Genomic DNA, 19,567 nt, shown 5'->3' on the forward strand with positions numbered 1-19,567 from the left:
AACAACAGTTGGAATAAGACTCATCACTTGGTTAAGTTTACAAAAATACTACTGCTGTTTTCTAAGATCCATCTACCCTCTGCAAAGGCCCAATAGGTGAGTTGAATTAGGATATGGTAGGAATCACCACTCCCATATCTTCAAGGCAGAGATCTGTAAAATCCCTCCAGGAATACAACATAGCTTTTACTGTATGATTTTTGGAACAGAGTCATCCTAGTGACTTCCACACAGCTTTTCCTGCATAACAGCCCTCTCTCTATGGGTGAGGGTTCTCCCAGAGGCTAATTATGTCTCCTCCAACTATAAATTTCTGACCTGAGAAGATAAACATTGAATAGCTTTGGGGACTAACTGAGCCACATTGAGATGGATACAAGCCAAAATTCCATTAATTACCTCATTTCCTTAAGTCCTTATTCTTATAGGTGGACCACTGAGATATTTTGAGTCTCCAACAATTAGTGTCACTTCAGAGCCAAAAAGTCTAATTATTTCTCCTTTCCCAATTCACAGTCCCCCAGGTAAGTAACCACAGGTCCTTGTAAAGAAAGTAGAGAAAAAGATTTACAGCATAATTTCTGACAGAGTAGCAGGATTCTTCCTCAAAGAGACCCAGGCTTCTCTTCACTTAAGGGACTGTGTGGGCTGGGCCAATCCAGGAACAGATAGAGCGGATACAACTCTTTTTGTGGTGACTAGAGTTAGTCAACTGCTCACAAGACCTAGAGCTTTCCCACTTATTCAAATCAAGTAAAGTGTTAGTAGACTGCTTGTCTATCTTAGTCCTAGGGATACCATGATCAATCAGTCAACACCAAAAATGTCTATGTCAAACCATTCTGATTTGACATCAGAATGGTCAAATTTTAGCTCTGCTGTTCATTACAATAACATGCCTTCTTTGCCTCATCTTACGACCTGACCACCATCTAACCCTCGACCATTATCCCCATTAAATTTCCATTATCCCTACCGGCTTCAGAACAGACTCCCTGAATTCCTTTTACCCCTTCTGAATTCAGGGAGTTCATTTCAATGTATTTCCTACTCTCTTTTCTGACCTACAGAGAATAACTACCACTGAGCTCTTTAAAGATGCCGGTGCACCCCTTACTAAGGTTTTCTCAGTCCTTTGGTGTCTTAGTTCAGGCTGCTATAACAAATTACCATAGATTGTGTGGTTTAACCAACAAACATTTATTTTGCACAGTTCTGGAAGTTGGAAGTTTAGATCACAGTGCCAGCGTGGTCAGGTTCTGGTGAGGGCCCTCTTCCCAGCTACAGGCAGCTGGCTTCTCTTTGTGTCCTCACGTGGCAGAAACAGAGCTAGCTTGCTCTCTGGCCTCTTATAAGAGCACTAATCCCATTCATGATAGCTTCACCCTCATAACCTAATTACCTTCTTAGTCCATGTTGTGGTGTTTAACAGAATACCACATATCAGGTAATTCACAAGAAAATAAAATTTATTTCTCACAGATCTGGAGACTCAGAAGTCCAAAATCAAGGTGCCAGCATCTGGCAAGGGCTTTCTTGCTGCATCATCCCATAGCATAAGGCAGAAGGGAAAGAGAGCATGCCTGAGAGCAAGAGGGCAAGAGAGTGCCAAACTCCCTTTTATAACAACCCACTCTGGCTATATCTAACCCACTCGTGCAATAATGAGATATAATCCTTCGATGAGAACAGCCCTCATTGTCTAATTACCTCGCAATGGTCCCACTTTTTAATATCACAATGCAAGTAAATTTCAACATGAGTTTTGGAGGGAACATTCAAACAGCACCTCCCAAAGGCCCTACCTCTAACTACCATCACATTGGGATAGGGTTTTAACATATGAGCTTTGTGGGCACACATTCAGTCCATAACATTTGGTAAAATGGAGTGCCTTCTGGACTACCCTCACCCAGGTAGATTTTTAAAGAATGGTGAGTGAGCTTTTACAGTATACCCATGATATAGATATTCTTCCCCGTTTCACAGATGGGGAAATTGAGGGATGTGTTTAGTCAAAGCCATTCAATTAATCAATAGATTCAGAATTTGAACACTAATTCAGTTTAGCCCCAAATTCATACTTAATCTCTTACAGCACAAATTATTAGTTTACTCCAGTTATTCAGTGAAGATAAAATGGTGCTTAAGACCAGAGTCTACTGCATACCTTTTGTAGGTTTTTATATAATAAACTTTTTTATTACAGAATCTGAACTCAAACATTCCTGACAAATTCTTTGTTGTGCCAATAAAGTCATATGAATAAGATTCTTTTCAGATATTCATAGATACCTATTTGAACCAGGTAGAACTTGCCTATTAAAGTCAATATGTTGGTGCATTTGATAGGCAAATCAGGTAAGCAGCACCTTGAACAGAACTCAGCCTAAAAGAGGTTTATTTCCACCTGTGCATGCTATGTGCTAAACTCTCCCCTTCCTAGGGCCCAACAGACAGCTTTCCCCTTGGTCCTCTGAAGGTTTGCTGAAAAATCAACTCACAAAGGTGGATAGATTGTAGAAAAGGCATATGAATTCATTTAATGTGTATAAACAGAAGCCTTCAGAACAAAGACCTGAAGATTCAGGAGGAAGTTGTCCATTTTTTTGCTGAGGTTCAACAATATATGGACAGCCATGTAGAAATATGATTGAGAAAAAAGGGTACAATCTAATGTTAATAGACTGAGTTGGGAAACCCAGCAAGACTTGTCTCTCTAGATTCTTCTTGGCCTCTTTGAGTACATGTTCCTTCCTTTTGTGTGGGGGCAGGACCCTTTCTAAAATGGGGGTCTTATGACCTACAAACAAGGTAGGTCAGAAAATGTATGACCAATCTTTATACAGAAAGGCAGAGGGAAAATTAGAGTAATATTTTTAGGTTTTATGGCTGGCTTTGGGGCAAAGGGTTTTGTGTGTGTGTGTTGGGGTGGGGGGCGGGTTTGAGACAGTCATAATCTGTTGCCCAGTCTGGAGTGCAGTGGCGATCTTGGCTCACTATAACCTCTGCTTCCTGGGTTCAAGCAATTCTCCTGCCTCAGGCTCTGGAGTAGCTGGAATTACAGGCACATGCCACCATGCCTGGCTAATTTTTGTATTCGTAGTAGAGATGGGGTTTCACCATGTTGGTCAGGCTGATCTCAAACTTCTGACCTCGTGATCCACCTAGCTCGGCCTCCCAAAGTGCTGGGATTACAGGTAGGAACCACCGCTCTGGCTAGGAGTTATTCTATTTATGACCTGCCTTGAAGAGGGATTCTCATTTCTATGACAAACCTTGGGGAAGAATGGGACTGAGAGACAGGAGGGAAGTAAAAGTTCAAGGAGAAACTTTTGCTACTGAGGCTGCTCCTAAGGACTTCATTTTGGGATATTGTATTCTGAGTCCCAACACCTTCATACCCCTGAACTTTTGCACGTTATTCCCTATTCTTATGCAACTATTCATTTTCTCTCCCTGAGAGGTTGCCTGCTCATCCTTTAAGTAGCACATCTCTCTTCTACTAGGTCCTATTCGACTCTCCTGAGAAATGACTTTCTTCCTTTAGGTGACACATTCTTATGGAGGTGACAGCCCCTCTGTATTAGTCAGTTTGCCTGCTATAATAGAATAGCATAAACTGGATCAATTATAAACAATAAATTTATTTCTCATCACTCTGGAAGTTGGGAATTCCAAGATCAAGGCTGCAGGAGATCTGGTGTCTAATAGAGGCGTACTTCCTGGTTTACAGGCGGCCATTCTCTTGTAGCTTCACCGGGCAGAGACAAGGAAGAGCAAGAGCCAGCTCTCATGTCTCTTCTTAGAAGACTAAGATTCCCATTATGGGAGTTCCTCCTTCCTGACCTAATTACCTCCCAAAGGCCCCACATCCTGGTATTATCACATTGGGGGTTAGGATTTCAACATATGAATTTGTGTGGGGAGGGGGACACAAATATTCAGTCCATAACAGCCTCCAAAGTTTAGGGGGACAAAAATCTTACTTTTTTTTTTGAGACGGAGTCTCGCTCTGTCGCCCAGGCTGGAGTGCAGTGGCCGGATCTCAGCTCACTGCAAGCTCCGCCTCCCGGGTTTACGCCATTCTCCTGCCTCAGCCTCCCGAATAGCTGGGACTACAGGCGCCCGCCACCACGCCCGGCTAGTTTTTGTATTTTTTAGTAGAGACGGGGTTTCACCGTGTTTGCCAGGATGGTCTCGATCTCCTGACCTCGTGATCTGCCCGTCTCGGCCTCCCAAAGTGCTGGGATTACAGGCTTGAGCCACCGCGCCCGGCAAAAATCTTATTCTTTTTTGCAATAAAACACAAATAGACATACTAGAACATAAATATACAGTGTATGTGTGGTAATAAATTTAAAGAAGGGGGATAACTGGGGACAAGAGAGTCTTAAAAGGCTCATATGGGGGTGGTAATGGGGAAAACAGATTAAGAAACACTGCCCCAAGCTGATGTTGTGTCTGTACATGCCTGAATTTCGGTTCTTCTCATACTTTATTGTATTTGTTCATTTGCATGTCTCCACCTCCCACTATACTTTAAGATGTTGAAGTCAAGATCCAGGTGTTGTTATAAATAGCCCTGCCTGAAACACAGTAGATGCTTAAATACATGTTGAATAAATGAATGAACAAATCATATGAAAGACTATTTGCAAACTTAGGATGAGATCTTTGTCTTTCTGGGAAAACAATCCCCATCCTACATTCAGCTCCATTTAGAAAGGAGTCATTTCAGGTCCTGGAAGCCTCCCACAGTCAGCCCCAAAATTCCTCTTTAGCTTTCTCACAGGATGTTTAGTGGAAGAAAGCAGCTGGGAGAGGAGAATCCTCATGAAATTAGCATTCCTGAGTACCTTATACATATGGAGAGTTCCCAGGGAAAGCATAAGGACTAATCACTTTACTCCTTTCTTCTCCCCACCCTTTACAGGTATTAATTTGGGTTATTTTAGGAGAGAACTGCTTGTAAATATAGTTATCCAAGTCATCACTAACAACAGCACAGGGCTCCATCCTAAATTACTTTCCAGGTGAAAAATAACTGAGGTCCAAAGACTATCCCCTAACTACCCTAACTGATAGAATGTATCTAAGAAGGAAAAAAAAAGCAGAAACATAGCTATCAAATTGGACAGATTGGATTTTCTGTGTCCCAAAGGTAGTGTTATTTTTGACAGGGTTCAATACAAAATACTTCCACAAATGAAAATGTATGATTCCTAGCACTGCCTCTACCCAGTCTGTGGGAGGGCAACACCAAAAAAGCCACCGGGTGCTCATTAAAGGCTGCCCTTAGAAAATAAGAAACCGTTCTCCACCAGCCCACAGCAAATAGAAAGACCAGCAAGCAACGTCTTCAAGGCTTTCAGAACGAGCAGTTACCCAGCAGCCAGCAGCAACCACCTCTCAAATGGGAATGTGCATTTGGCCTCCAATAAAGAGATCTGTGTACTTGATGCAGCAAATTATATTAGAGTAGAAACACAGCTCTGGTTGTGGCTGTTTTTCTTCCTTAGGAAAGCCAGGCTGGGAATGTGTAGGTATAAAGCAATTAACCTTTCAATACAAACATGGAGATCGGAGCTAGCACCGACCCAGAAAAGAGCTAAATCCATTCCCTTGCCAAGATGAGAAGAGCCACTGAAGCATCCCTAGCAACTCTGTCCACATAAAGGAAGAGCCTCTCAGGGAACACTGGGGTGTCGCCTCACAATCAGCCAGCTCAGTCTCAGTTCCCACACACTCCCACAGAGCTCAGGGCATGCATGTGACATTTACAGGCTGAAATAGGAGCACAAGTGAGAGATTAATCAGTTCTGGGGCAGGGCTGTGGTGTGACAAAAGCATGGCCCCCTGGATTGAAAAAGGAAGTGAAAATATTAAAGTAAGTTGACCAAATGAGGCATGGTTAATAGAAAAGATTTATTCCTCTGTTTATTCAATTTCTATATACCAGAGACTTGGTATTAGGAATATAATAGTGGAGGAATAAACACATGATGTTGCCATCAGGGGATTTAAAGTCTAGGTGTAGAAATAGAAAACAAACAATTAAATTGATAAACAAGGTTATTTTGGATCAAGGAGAAACCAATAAAGAAAGCAAGGTGCTATGATCAAGAATGAGGCCTGCACCCATGCACAGCTCTGCTCGTGAGTTGCTTCCATCCTGAGTTTCAAGCTGTTAGCAGGCAGGAGGCCTAAGTTACCTTTTCTCGTGACCTGATTTCCTTTGGGAAGGGATCTTTGAGAACACGTTTTCCCCTCATGGTAACTAGGGGAAAGAAGTAAATGTGGGAGACAGGGAGGTGTATGTTTTCTGCGAGAACCCAGAAACTGACCACCGAACACTAAGGTTCGGTGACCACTCTGCCACTTACTACCTCTGTGACATTGAATATTTTATAAAATCCAGATTTCTTAAGATATGGTGTTATTGATATCTGTCATAGAGTTGTTTTGAAGGTAAATATATGTAAAAAAATGTCCACCACAGTATCAGTCCTGGAGCAGGGCTCTCGTGTGCCAAGCATGGCCCCTCTGGATTGAAAAGGGAAGTGAAAATATTGAAGTTGCCCAAATGATCACAGATAATAGAAAAGATTTGTTTCTACATAGAATCTTAGCTTCTTAGCAGCAATGTGAGTGGAACTGCTTGTGTGCCACATTAGAAGAGGGAGATTCAGAGTGGGGGGGGGGGCATGGAGCCCTCCCACGTGGAACCAGCGTGGCTGTGACTCACAGAGTAATCAAGGCATGCAGCACTGTGAGCAGCTGGAACACCACCCTGGGCACAGCCAGCGCTGTTGTGGCCACCCTGGGACTCCACTGACAGCTGTGCCCAGAGAACAGCAGCTAGGGAGTGAAGGAAATGACAAGAGGGAGGGCTGCCATGAGCTTCTGTTACACAGCACCTCTCCTTCCAACCGTGCACCTGTCAGGGCTGCGATTTTGACAGGAGGGTGCTCATACTATAAAGAGGCAAAACACAGGAAAGAAATTTGAATTTCACACAAAATTACCATTTGCTATGGTTGTGTCCCCCAAAGTTCATGTGTTAGAGACTTAATCCCCAATGCAACAGCGTTGAGAGGTAGGAACTTTAAGAGGAGACTGCATCACAAGGGATCTGCCCTTAGAATAAATTAATGTTACTACCACAGGAGTGGGTTTTTTTTTTTAACCACAAGAGTGGGTTTGTTCTAAAAGCAGGTTCAGACTGGGCAAGGTGACTCACACCTGTAATCCTGGCACTTTGGGAGGCTGAGGCAGGCAAATCACTTGAGATCAGGAGTTTCAGACCAGCCTGGCAAACATAGTGAAGCCCCATCTCTACTAAAGATATAAAAATTAGCCAGGCGTGGTAGTGCACGCCTGTAATCCTAGCTTCTCGGGAGGCTGAGGCAGGAGAATCACTTGAAACCAGGAGGCGGAGGTTGCAGTGAACCTAGATCACGCCACTGCACTCCAGCCTGGGTGACAGAGTGAGACTCAGACTAAAAAAAAAAAATAAAATAAAGTAACAAAAAATAAATAAAAGCAGGTTCAACCCCCTCTTGACCTCTCTCACCTTCTCTCACCCTCCCTCACCCCTGTGATGGCTTTTTCCGTGTTATGACACAGCAAGAAGACCCTCACCAGATGCTGGCTGACCCCTCAATCTTGGACTTCCCAGCCCCCAGAACTGTGAGAAATAAATTTATTTTCTTTATAAATTACCCAGTGTCTGTTATTCTGTAATATCAGCACAAAACAAACTAAGATGCCAGTATTATGTGCCTGGCCAGTATTAGTCACTGTCGTAGACTTTTTTGTACATATATTAACTTTCAAAACAACCCTATGATAGACACCAATAACTCCATACTTTAGATAAGAAATCTGGGATTCATAAAATCACCCAGTATCACAGAGCTATTAAGTGGCAGGGCAAATATTCAAACTGAAGCTTTCTGCCTTCAACACTAGGGTGTGAAAGAGTCTGAAAGTGTTTTTAAAAGTAGTAACACAACATCATTAGAAGTTCTCCTTTAAGACCCATATTTCCAGCCTCTGTCAGCTCTCAACTTAGACCTGAAACATTCAAAAACTAAATAATAATGATTTGTTTATTATTTTTTCTCCCTCACTCACTGGTCTCTCTTCTCTCCCCTGCATTCAATGAGGATCAAGACTTTGGTCTGAGTTCACTTTCCATTTTAATTGCCTTTCACAGAATAGATGGTTATAAAACATAGCAGATAGATGTGCATGTTTTCTGGTCTGGCTCTATCTATCAAGAAGCCACTTCTCACCATGTGGCCACTTGACTCAGCCTACAAAGGGTATGCAATTACCTTTACCTTCCATGAAATCCAAAGGTCCCTACATGAGTAAAATCTAAACAAAAATTTCTCTATCTGTCTTGTTTCCTCACTGTTTTCTTATTTTTTTTTTTTTTTTAACACTTGGTTGTTTGCTCGGTGTCTAAAGTACCCCGTGCCATTTCTGTGTTAATACCTTTAAGGTCTGAACTTGAGCTTAAGGATGCCATTAAGAATGCACTTCTTGCTACAACCGTATTTCATATTCCCCTAACAAGTCTGAAGTTTTGAATACAAAGGATTATAGACATTACCAAGTTATTTTTAAAGATTGCATTTATATTATTCACAATATTTTTGCCAGAAACACATCTTACAATGCCGAGAAACTGGAGATTAAGTTATTACAAAAAAGGCTGAATGTTACATAAAAGGAAAATGTCAATTTGCAGTTGATTTTTAGTAGTTGCATCATGTTTCTACACTTGATGCCTGATACTTAAAATGTATTCCCTTGCTCCTGTGTAATAGATTTATGGATGATGGTGATAAGCATCATAAACATCAGATAAATTACTGAATACCAGAGGGATAAAAAATTGTTGGTTAAGAATTAGTATATACAGCACAATTCACAATACCAAAGACATGGAATCAACCCAAATGCCCATCAATGATAGACTGGATAAAAAAAAAATGTGGTACATACACACCGTGGAATACTATGTAGCCATAAAAAAGGAATGAGATGTCCTTAGCAGGGACATAGATGGAGCTGGAAGCCATAATCCTCAGCAAACCAGTGCAGGAACAGAAAACCAACCACTGCATATTCTCACTTACAAGTGAGAGCTGAACTATGACAACACATGAACACTGGGAGGGGAACAACACACACTGGGGCCTGTCAGGTGGGCAGGGGAGGGTGAACATCATGATAAATTGCTAATGCATATAAGGCTTAATACCTGGGTGATGAGTTGATGAGTGCAGCAAACCACCACAGCACACGTTTACCTATGTAACAAACCTGCATGTCCTTCACATGTATCCTGGAACCTAAATTTTTTAAAACCAGAATTAGTATAAAGACGTAAGAACAGGGCACATACTCTGTCTTCAGGAGAATATGTTGAACCAACATACCAGATCATCACCAGTAAATACCTATTTGTCACAAGAGATTCATCCTGAAATTAGCAATGTTTGGTTTTCTTTAAATACTTGAAAATCATTTCAAAAGTCTGAGTGGATTAGTAGCAGTTAGTGTATTTGCAAAAAGCTCTTAGAAGGAAAGATAATATAAACAGAATTGACTCAGGAGTTGAACAAAAGCAATAAAAGCTTTTCTGGGAAAGTCAGTCATGTGCCATCTCCAGAAATATTTTACATGTCTCAATATGAGCATGCCCCTGGAAGCTGATGCATTGAGGCAAAATGTATGCAAACAACCCAAGGTCTATGTTTTGGGACAGTTAACTCACACACTGGGCAGCCAGCGGCCGCAAGACTCAGAACCTGACTCCAGCTGACATTCAAGACAATCACTTAGCTCCTTCATCTCTCATGTGCAACCCTAAGGAATTGCAGGCCTACCTTAGTCCATTAACTTCCTTACCTCCTGCTTCCTTAGTCATAGATGTAGAATCAGGCAGAAGTCCCTACAGTATATACAGATACATAAGTATATGTGTGTGTGTATATATATATGTATATCCATGCAAAATACATTTCATAAATGCTTATGTTTTAGAAGCGATACCTATAAATTTGTAAGTATAGATATATATATACTAAAAGTATATTTTAGTATTCAGTTAACATGTGCATAATTATAATAGATTGAGTTGAAAAAGCAGCTAATACCTGTCATGTTCTTTTCAGAATGTCAGGTATTAGTAAAGTCAGCAGTTCTGCAAACATGCTGTTTCTGCTGTTAGTTTTATGGCTACTTTACCTGCAGAAAAGTGGCTGGCACAAAGTGAAAGCTCAAGAAACACTAGATCAAAAGGAATGGCATAGGGGAAACACCAGACTTGCAGATAGAATGTCTACATTCAAGTTTGAACTAATTCCCTTCAAATCTTTCCGAACTGTAAAATGGGAATAATATTCCCTCACTTTGCTCTACTTTCCCCATAGAGATCTCCGTGATAGTAATAGTAACAGTTTCAGTAACAGTAATTATATCTGTAGAACTGGCTTCAGTAGGAGGAACAGTAGTAATAAGTGGAAATTATTTTTACTATAAACATTATATTGGAATGGATTCATTGATTCATTCATTCCATTGTACCAGGAACTACATAATTGGCTAGATACACAGAGAGAAGACAGAATTACTACCCCAGGTAGGGAGGGTCATCACCTAGCTGGGGAAAAACATATTGCATGACAATGGGATAAATGTTTGTACACATGGATTTACCTGAATGTTTTCTCTTTGTTTCTTGTCAATGTAAAATGTTCCATCATAATTTTCTGGGAAATACAACTAGCCTTTTCAACGTATCCCTTTTTGTTACCACCTAAACTGGAACAAGTTTCTTTTCTTGGATAACTGTTACTTCCTCTCTTATTAACCTAGGTCTTTTTAACAAACTTTTCATTGATTCACTTGGTATGTACCAGACACTTTGCTAAAGCTCGGATTTCAAAGATAAAAGAGTCCTACTTTCAAGCAAAGAATTTTCCCCATTTTCAGGAAAGCAATAAAAAAATCCAAAGTGACCACTTTGAAAATAGTTATAAGCTCACTTTGTGAATGAAGTCTCAGTATCAAGGGTAAAGTGCTAGAATATCTAAGACTTACCTTCAAATAGTATAGCAAGAAAACATGTATTTATGCATAGTGAGAGAAAGCAAAGAAAATTTATAACAGTTGAATGCAACAAATATAAGTTCATTGTTTTATTACTTCAATTTTTCTGTATGTTTGAAATATTTTCTTATAAAAAGTGGAGGAAATGAACAAAAGGTTCAATGGAGTCAGATTACTTTGGGTTACAGTCTGGTTCCAGAACTGTCCAGCAGTATGAGCCAGACCTCATATGAGTTATTAACCTCCCAAGATCTCAGTCTTCTCATTGTTAAATGAGATTTTACATGCCAGAGTGGGTTCTTCTGCACATTAAATTAGATAACTCATGTAAAACATGTAACACAGTCCTGATGCGTAAAAGAATAAAACAAATATTAACTACTATTATTTTATTTGTAAAAGAATACTTCAGAGCCAAGCAGGGTGGCTCACGCCTGTAACCCCAGCACTTTGGGAGGCTGAGGCAGGTGGCTCACAGGTCAGGAGTTCGAGACCAGCCTGGCAAAGATGGTGAAACCCTGTCTTTACTAAAAATACAAAAGTTATCCGCGGTGGTGGCGGGCACCCGTGGTCCTAGCTACTTGGAGGACTGAGTCAGGAGAATTGCTTGAACCCAGGAGGCAGAGGTTGCCGTGAGCTGAGATCGTGCCACTGCCCTCTAGCCTGGGTGACAGAGCAAGACTCCATCTCAAAAAAAATCTGGGAAATGATGTGGAATTTAAAATATGGAGATCAGGAAGATGGCATTTCCAGGAATAGTAGAAAGTGTCTTTCCCGGGAGGTAGGCAAGCTTTGGAGCAGCATGGCTCTGAGGGTATATATCAATCTCTGGTGGTTTTTTTTTTTTCTATTTTTATTTATTTATTTATTTTTTTTTTTTTTGAGACGGAGTCTCGCCCTGTCGCCCAGGCTGGAGTACAGTGGCGCGATCTTGGCTCACTGCAAGCTCCGCCTCCCGGGTTCACGCCATTCTCCTGCCTCAGCCTCCCGAGTAGCTGGGACTACAGGCGCCCGCCACATCGCTCGGCTAGTTTTTTTGTATTTTTTTTTAGTAGAGACGGAGTTTCACCGTGTTAGCCAGGATGGTCTCGATCCCCTGACCTCGTGATCCGCCCGTCTCGGCCTCCCAAAGTGCTGGGATTACAGGCTTGAGCCACCGTGCCCGGCCTCTGGTGGTTTTAATCCAGAGTTCTAATGGGTCCCATGACTGGGGAGGACAAGAGACCAAGCTTGGGGCTTAGAGAGTACAAAATTTTAGATCAGAGACAACTAAGTGAAGCTGGGGCTTTTGTAAAGCGACATCATCAATAAGCAATCTAAAGAAAAGCCCTTTTGGACAATGGGAGATGGGGAAGATTCTTGCTTATATCCACCTACCTAGTGAGTCAAGTGAGGTTCTGGGTGGAGCCCATATTCACAGGCATTTAGAACCAGAAGTTTTATTTCTGTGTAGTTGAAAGCCTATTTGAAAATGAACTCAAGTTAGTAGCATCCTCTAGCATCTGGCAGAAGCAAACACAATCCTAAGGAAGGGAAGGCACATTAAGTCCACACTTCAAAAAACTCCTAAAGATTCCATGGAACATAAATTCACAATCAAAACTAATAAAATACATAAGGACCAAGGAAACATGGACAGAAGTCAACCAAAACAACCAGCACAGAATCAGACTCACAAAACTTGTTAAAATAAATTTAATAAGCTTGTTAAAATAAATTCAATACATTTTAAGAATTAGAGGTATTAAAAGTATGAAGTGGAACCAGATACTACAGAAATACCCAGACTTTTGAAAGAACACAAAGTTTTACCGCTAGAAGCGAAAATCTAAAAAACAAAAAATGTTACAAATTAAATGGAGATGCAGCATAAAAACTAATGAACTGAAACAGATCTGAAAAAATTACCCAGAACTTAATATAGACAACCAAAGAAGTAGAAAGTATAAAATTTCAGATGGAAAGAATAAAAGGAGTGGATATTGGCAATATTCAAAGAGAAAACGACTGGAAATTTCCCATAATTAATAAGATGAATCCTTAGACTCAGAAACAATGTATTGTAAGCAAAAATAAGAAATAAATCTACATTATATTGTAACTGAGGAACATCAGAGACAAGACTATCATTTAAAATTTCAACAATGGAAGCCAGACAAGGTGGAATTATATATTTAATGCTAGATGAAAATAACAAAGAATTATAATAAGAAAACTATACAGCTCTTATAGATTCATAACTAAAAATAACATAATTAAGGTAAGAAAACTTTTTCAAAAAAGTCAGATGAGAAAAAAATTGGGAGTATTTATGCCAACAGAAACACCAAGAAATTTCCAAAAGAATAATACTCCATGGCATCTACGCCTACGGTTTTGAGAAGCCCTCGTCATCCAGCAGCGAATCATTCTACCTTGTATGAAGGGTTATGATGTGATCACTCAAGCCCAATCTGGGACTGGGAAAATGGCCACATTTGCCATATCGATTTTGCAGCAGATTGAATTAGATCTAAAGGATACCAAGGACACCCAGGCCTTGGTCCTAGCACCCGCTCGAGAATCGGCTCAGCAGATACAGAAGGCGGTCATGACACTAGGAGACTACATGGGTGCCTCCTGTCATGCCTGTATTGGGGGTACCAATGTGTGTGCTGAGGTGTAGAAACAGCAGATGGAAGCTCCCCATATCATCGAGGGTACCCCTGGCCATGTGTTTGATATGCTTAACTGGAGATACCTGTCTCCTGAATACATCAAGATGTTTGTGCTGGATGAAGCTGATGAAATGTTAAGCCATGGATTCAAGGACCAGATCTATGACATATTTGAAAAGCTCAACAGCAGTACCCAGGTTGTTTTGCCGTCAGCTACAATGTCTTCTGATGTGCTTGAGGTGACCAAGAAGTTCATGAGGGACCCTATTCGGAATCTTGTTAAGAAAGGGTTGACCTTGGAGGGTATCTGCCCATTCTACGTCAACATGGAACGAGAGGTAGAAGCTGGACATACTGTGTGACTTGTATATAACCCTGACTGCCACCCAGGCAGTCATCTTCATCAACACTCGAAGGAAGATGGACTGGCTTGCTGAGAAGATGCACACTCGCGATTTCCCTGTCTCTGCCATGCGTGGAGATATGGACCAAAAGGAACGTGATGTGATCAGAGGGAGTTTCATTCTGGCTCTAGCAGAGTATTGATTACCACTGACCTGGGCTGGGAGATATTGATATGCAACAGCTTTCTTTAGTCATTAAATATGACCTTCCCACCAACAGGGAAAACTATATCCACAGAATCAGTTGAGGTAGATGGTTTGACCGTAAGATTGTGGCTATTAACATGGTGACAGAAGAAGACAAGAGGACTCTGAGACATCGGGACCTTCTACAACACCTCCATTGAGGAAATGCCCCTTAATGTGGCTGACCTCATCTTGGGGGCTGTCCTGCTACCTAGCCCCAGCCAGCGTTCAATCTTGGGGGCTGAGGAACAGCAGGAGGGTGTAGGGAAGGGAGCCAAGGAATGGACATCTTGTCATTTTTTCTTTAAATGTCACTTTTTGAGGCAAAAGAAAAAAGTTTTAAAACATTAAACACATAAATTTATAACCATGTTTGTGGGCAAAAATAAACAATATTATAAAAATTAATCTTTCCAATATATTCTGTAGATTCAATGCAATTGCAGTAAAAGTCTACCAGTGTATTTTTTGAAATTTGCAAATGTGATTCTGAAATTTAAATATAAATAAAATTTCTATAGAAGACCAACGATCTATAGAAATTATCTGTAGAAACTATCTAAAACACCCCTAACAGAAAAAAAAATTTTTGAAATGTTTGTCCCCCCTGGATATTTATTTAGTATAAACTTGTAGTAATTTAGTCACCATGATACTGACACAAGAAATAAACTAATGAAACTGAATAGAGAGCCCAGAAATAGGCCATGTGTATGTTAATACCTGATACAAAACAGTGCTACCCACTACAGCTAATGAGGAAAGAATGAACTGAAAAACAAATGATTGCAACTCATATGGGTAGAAAAATTGATTCACATACCCACTTTACTATTCACAAAAATCAATTACAAGTGGATCAAGAACTTAAACATAAAAGGTACAACTTTTAGGAAAAAATATCAGGGGATATCTTATGGCTTCAGTGTAAGGTAGAATTTTGCTTAAAAGGCTCAAAAAATGCAAACTAAAGAAAAAGAAGAGTGAATCAAACGGCATTTATAAGAATTTCATTCCAAAAAGCTGACAACTCACAGACACACACACACACACACACACACACATATCTCCCAAAAAGGCAGTGAAAAACAAGCCACAGATTATAAGATACTTGCAACATCTGTAACTGTTAAAAGCTTAGTACCCAGAATATATACAGAATGCCCATAAATTACTAAGAATAAGACAAATTACCCTATATTAAAAAATGGTCAAAATATATTAGCAGATGTATCAGAAAAGGAAGCACAAGTGGCCATTAAACATGTAAAAGAAATTCACACTTTATTAATCAAGAAAAAGCAAAGTAAAATCACAATAGTACATCATTTTATTCTAATGAAATTGATAAAAATGTAAACGCACTGGCTAAGATGTAAAACAAAAGAAATTTGAAGACATTATTTGCTCAAGTTTAGGTTAATACAATTTGTAAAATATTTAGGCATTATCTTTTAAAGTTGAATATATGCATGCCTCATGATTCTGCCATTTTATTTGCATATGAATCTTAGAGAAGCTGTTATATATGTTCACCAAGATATACCTAAAAATGTTCGTAAGAGTATTATTTGCAATACCAAAAAAGTGAAAACACGACTGTACAAGAGTAGAATGAAAAAATGAATTGTGTTACATTTATGCAACAGTATATGACACAGCAGTAAAAGTAAATAAACCACACCTACATTCATCAATATAGGTGAATCTCAAAAGTTATGTTGAGGGAAGAAAGCTAAACATAAGAATATATATAGTGTGACTCCATTTACACACAGGTCAAAAGTAAAATCAGACTAATATTACTCAGGAAATCATACCTATGTTGTAAATGCATTTTTTTTTTTTTTTTTTTTTTGAGACGGAGTCTCGCCCTGCTGCCCAGGCTGGAGTGCTGTGGCCGGATCTCAGCTCACTGCAAGCTCCGCCTCCCGGGTTCACGCCATTCTCCTGCCTCAGCCTCCCGAGTAGCTGGGACTACAGGCGCCCGCCACCTCGCCCGGCTAATTTTTTGTATTTTTTAGTAGAGACGGGGTTTCACGTGTTAGCCAGGATAGTCTCGATCTCCTGACCTCGTGATCCGCCCGTCTCGGCCTCCCAAAGTGCTGGGATTACAGGCTTGAGCCACCGCGCCCGGCCTGTAAATGCATTTTTAAAAAGTAAGCCAAGATATTAGCAAAATTGCAGAATAGGGAGCTCTAAACTTTCCTTTTCCCCATAGACACATCAATTTTAAAGCAATACATGGATCAATTCCCATTGTGAGAAATCAAGAAGCTAGTTGACACTACAGCGAGCTTCAGATTAGAACAAGCAAAAGAAAGAACTACCAAACTAAAAGATGGGTCATTTAATATTATCTAGTCAGAGGAGCAAAAGAGCTTGAGGAACTTAAAGGACATCATCAGCTGGACCATAAAAAGTACAGGAGTTTCAGAAAGAGAAAAGAGAACGAACCAGAAGCTTATTCAAATGAAATAATGACTGAAGACATCCCAAATCTTAAGAAATTGATCCAGATTTATGAAGTACAAAGTATCTAAAATGAGATAAATCTAAAAGAAATCCACACCAGAACATGTTATAATTGAATTACCAAAAGTCAAACACAAAGAATTTTGAAGGAAGCAATAGAAAAGCAACTTTTACATCCATGAGAACCCTCAAAAGAATATCAACAAACTTTTCAGCAGAAACCTTGCAGTCCATGAGACAGTGGAATGATATACTTAAAATGCTTGAAAAAACCTGCCAATCAAAAAGAATATACCCGGCAAAACTATCCTTTAAAAATGAAAGGCATATAAAGACTTTGCCAGACAAACAAAAGCTGAGGAAGTGCATCACCACTAGACCTGCCTTATAACTAGAAACACAATAGCACAAGCACGTGTAAAACACATTGGTAAAAGCAAATATATAAACCTATACAGAATCCTATATTACTGTAACAGTAGTGAATAAGCCTTTTTTTTTTTTTTTTTTTTTTTTTTTTTTAAAGACAGATTTGCTCTTGTTGTCCAGGCTGGAGTACAGTGGTGCGATCTCGGCTCTCTGCCCATCTTCCAGGTTCAAGTGATTCTCCTGCCTCAGCCTCCCAAGTAGCTGGGATTACAGGTGCCCACCACCAACACAGCTAATCGTTTGTATTTTTAGTAGAGATGGGGTTTCACCACGTTGGCCAGGCTGGTCTCAAATCCCTGACCTCAGGTGATCCACCTGCCTTGACCTCCCAAAGTGCTGGATTATAGACATGGGCCACCACGCCTAGCCAAGTCACTTTTAATTCTAGTATAAAAGGCAAAGATAAAAGTATTAAAATAACTATAGTTTTAAAATATGTTAATGAATACAAAGCATAAATAAATGTAAGTAGAGACATCAATAACAAAGTGTAGTGGGGTGAGAAATAAAAATACAGAGTTATTGTATGCAATTGAAGTTATCAGCTTAAAATAGACTGTTCTATTTTAAGTTCAGTTCTTTCCTATAAATGACTTTAAATATAATAAGTTAAATTCCATAATCATGAAGAATAGGTGAATGATTAAAGAAAAAAAAAACAAGATCCAACTATATACTATCTACAAGAGACTCACTTTAGATTTATAGACCAATACAGGATGAAAATGAAGGGATGGAAAAAGATGTTTCATAAAAATCACCTAAAATTGAGCAGGAGTGATTATATTAGTATCAGAAAAAAATAGACTAAGTCAGAAACTATCACAGACAAAGAAGGATATTATATTACAAAATGGTCAGTTTTCTAGGATAATATTACAATTATAAATATATAGAAACCCGACATTAACACACTTAAATGTATAAAGAAAACACTGGCAGAAATGAAGGGAAAAGTAGATGGCAATATAAAAATAGTGAGAGATTTCAATGCCCCACTCTCAATAAAAACATCCAGTCAAAAAACCAGTAAGGAAACAACACACTTGAACTATTGCTTTAGACCAAAGGAATCTAATAGACAAATAGAGTGCGTTCCACTCAATGGCAGCAGACACACTTCTTCTCAAGTGCACATGGATCTTTCTCTAGAAAAAATTATGTCTCAAATATATATTAAACTTAAAAAGATTAAAGTACCAAGGATCTCTTCTTACCCACAATGGACTAAAACTACAAATCAATAGAAGAAAAATTGAAAAATGCAAAAATATGTGGAAATAAAATAACACACACCCAAACTACCAGTGGGTCAGAAAATAAATCAAAAGGAAAATTAGAAAATATCTTGAGACAAAGAAATCACAACATACCAAAACCCATGGGATGCAGCAAAACAGTGAGAGAGAAGTTTATAGTAATAAATGTACATACAGACGATGAAATGGAAGAAACAGCCCAGGAATAAATCCACGTATATAGTCAACTGATTTTCAACAAAAGAGCCAAGAATATACAATGGGAAAAGGACAGTCTTCTCAATGAAGGAAGTTGGAAAAACTAGATGTCCATTAAAAGAAAAAAAATGAACTCCAAATAACCTAACTTTATGTTTGAGGGAACTAGGCAGGGAGAAGGAACAAACTAAGCCCAAAAGTAGCAGATAGAAAAATAATAAATATTAGACAGGAATTTATGAGAGTAGAGAAACAATAGAAAAAAAATCAATGCAGCTAAGTTTTTTGAAAAGATAAAATTGACAAATCTTTAGACTAAGAAAAAATTCAAATAAAATCAGAAATAAGAGGAGATATTACAATTTATGTTACAGAAATAAAAAGGATGGTAAGAAACTACTATGAACAATTATATACCAAACAACTGGATAATCTAGAAGAAATGATAAATTCCTAGAAACATACGACCTACCAATACTGAATCATGATAGAAAATCTGAACAGATCTATAACAGAAAGAATCTGAACAGATCTATGTAAGGAGATAGAATATGTAATTTTTTTTTAAAAAAGCCTCCCAATAAAGAAAAGCCAAGGATCAAGAACAAAGCAAGGATGCCCACTCTTACCACTTATAGTCAACATAGTATTAGAAGTCTTAACCAGAGTAATTACACAAGTAATAAAAAACATCTAAATGAAATGAAGGAATAGAATTGTTTCTGTGTGCAGATGATGTGATCTTATATATAGGAAATCCCAGAGACTTCATATACACACACACATGCTCTCACACATACACACATACACTCATACACACGTTATAACC

At 39.2% G+C, this 19,567-nt stretch overlaps 1 pseudogene; it reads left to right on the forward strand.

Moving 5' to 3' along the window:
• The first annotated feature begins 5,851 nt into the window (after positions 1–5,851).
• On the forward strand, positions 5,852–14,728 carry LOC117063361 (annotated as a pseudogene).
• Positions 14,729–19,567: the final 4,839 nt, after the last annotated feature.

The sequence above is a fragment of the Trachypithecus francoisi genome, unplaced genomic scaffold (assembly GCF_009764315.1).
Source record: "Trachypithecus francoisi isolate TF-2019V2 unplaced genomic scaffold, Tfra_2.0 Lachesis_group18, whole genome shotgun sequence".
Classification (NCBI taxonomy): domain Eukaryota; kingdom Metazoa; phylum Chordata; class Mammalia; order Primates; family Cercopithecidae; genus Trachypithecus; species Trachypithecus francoisi.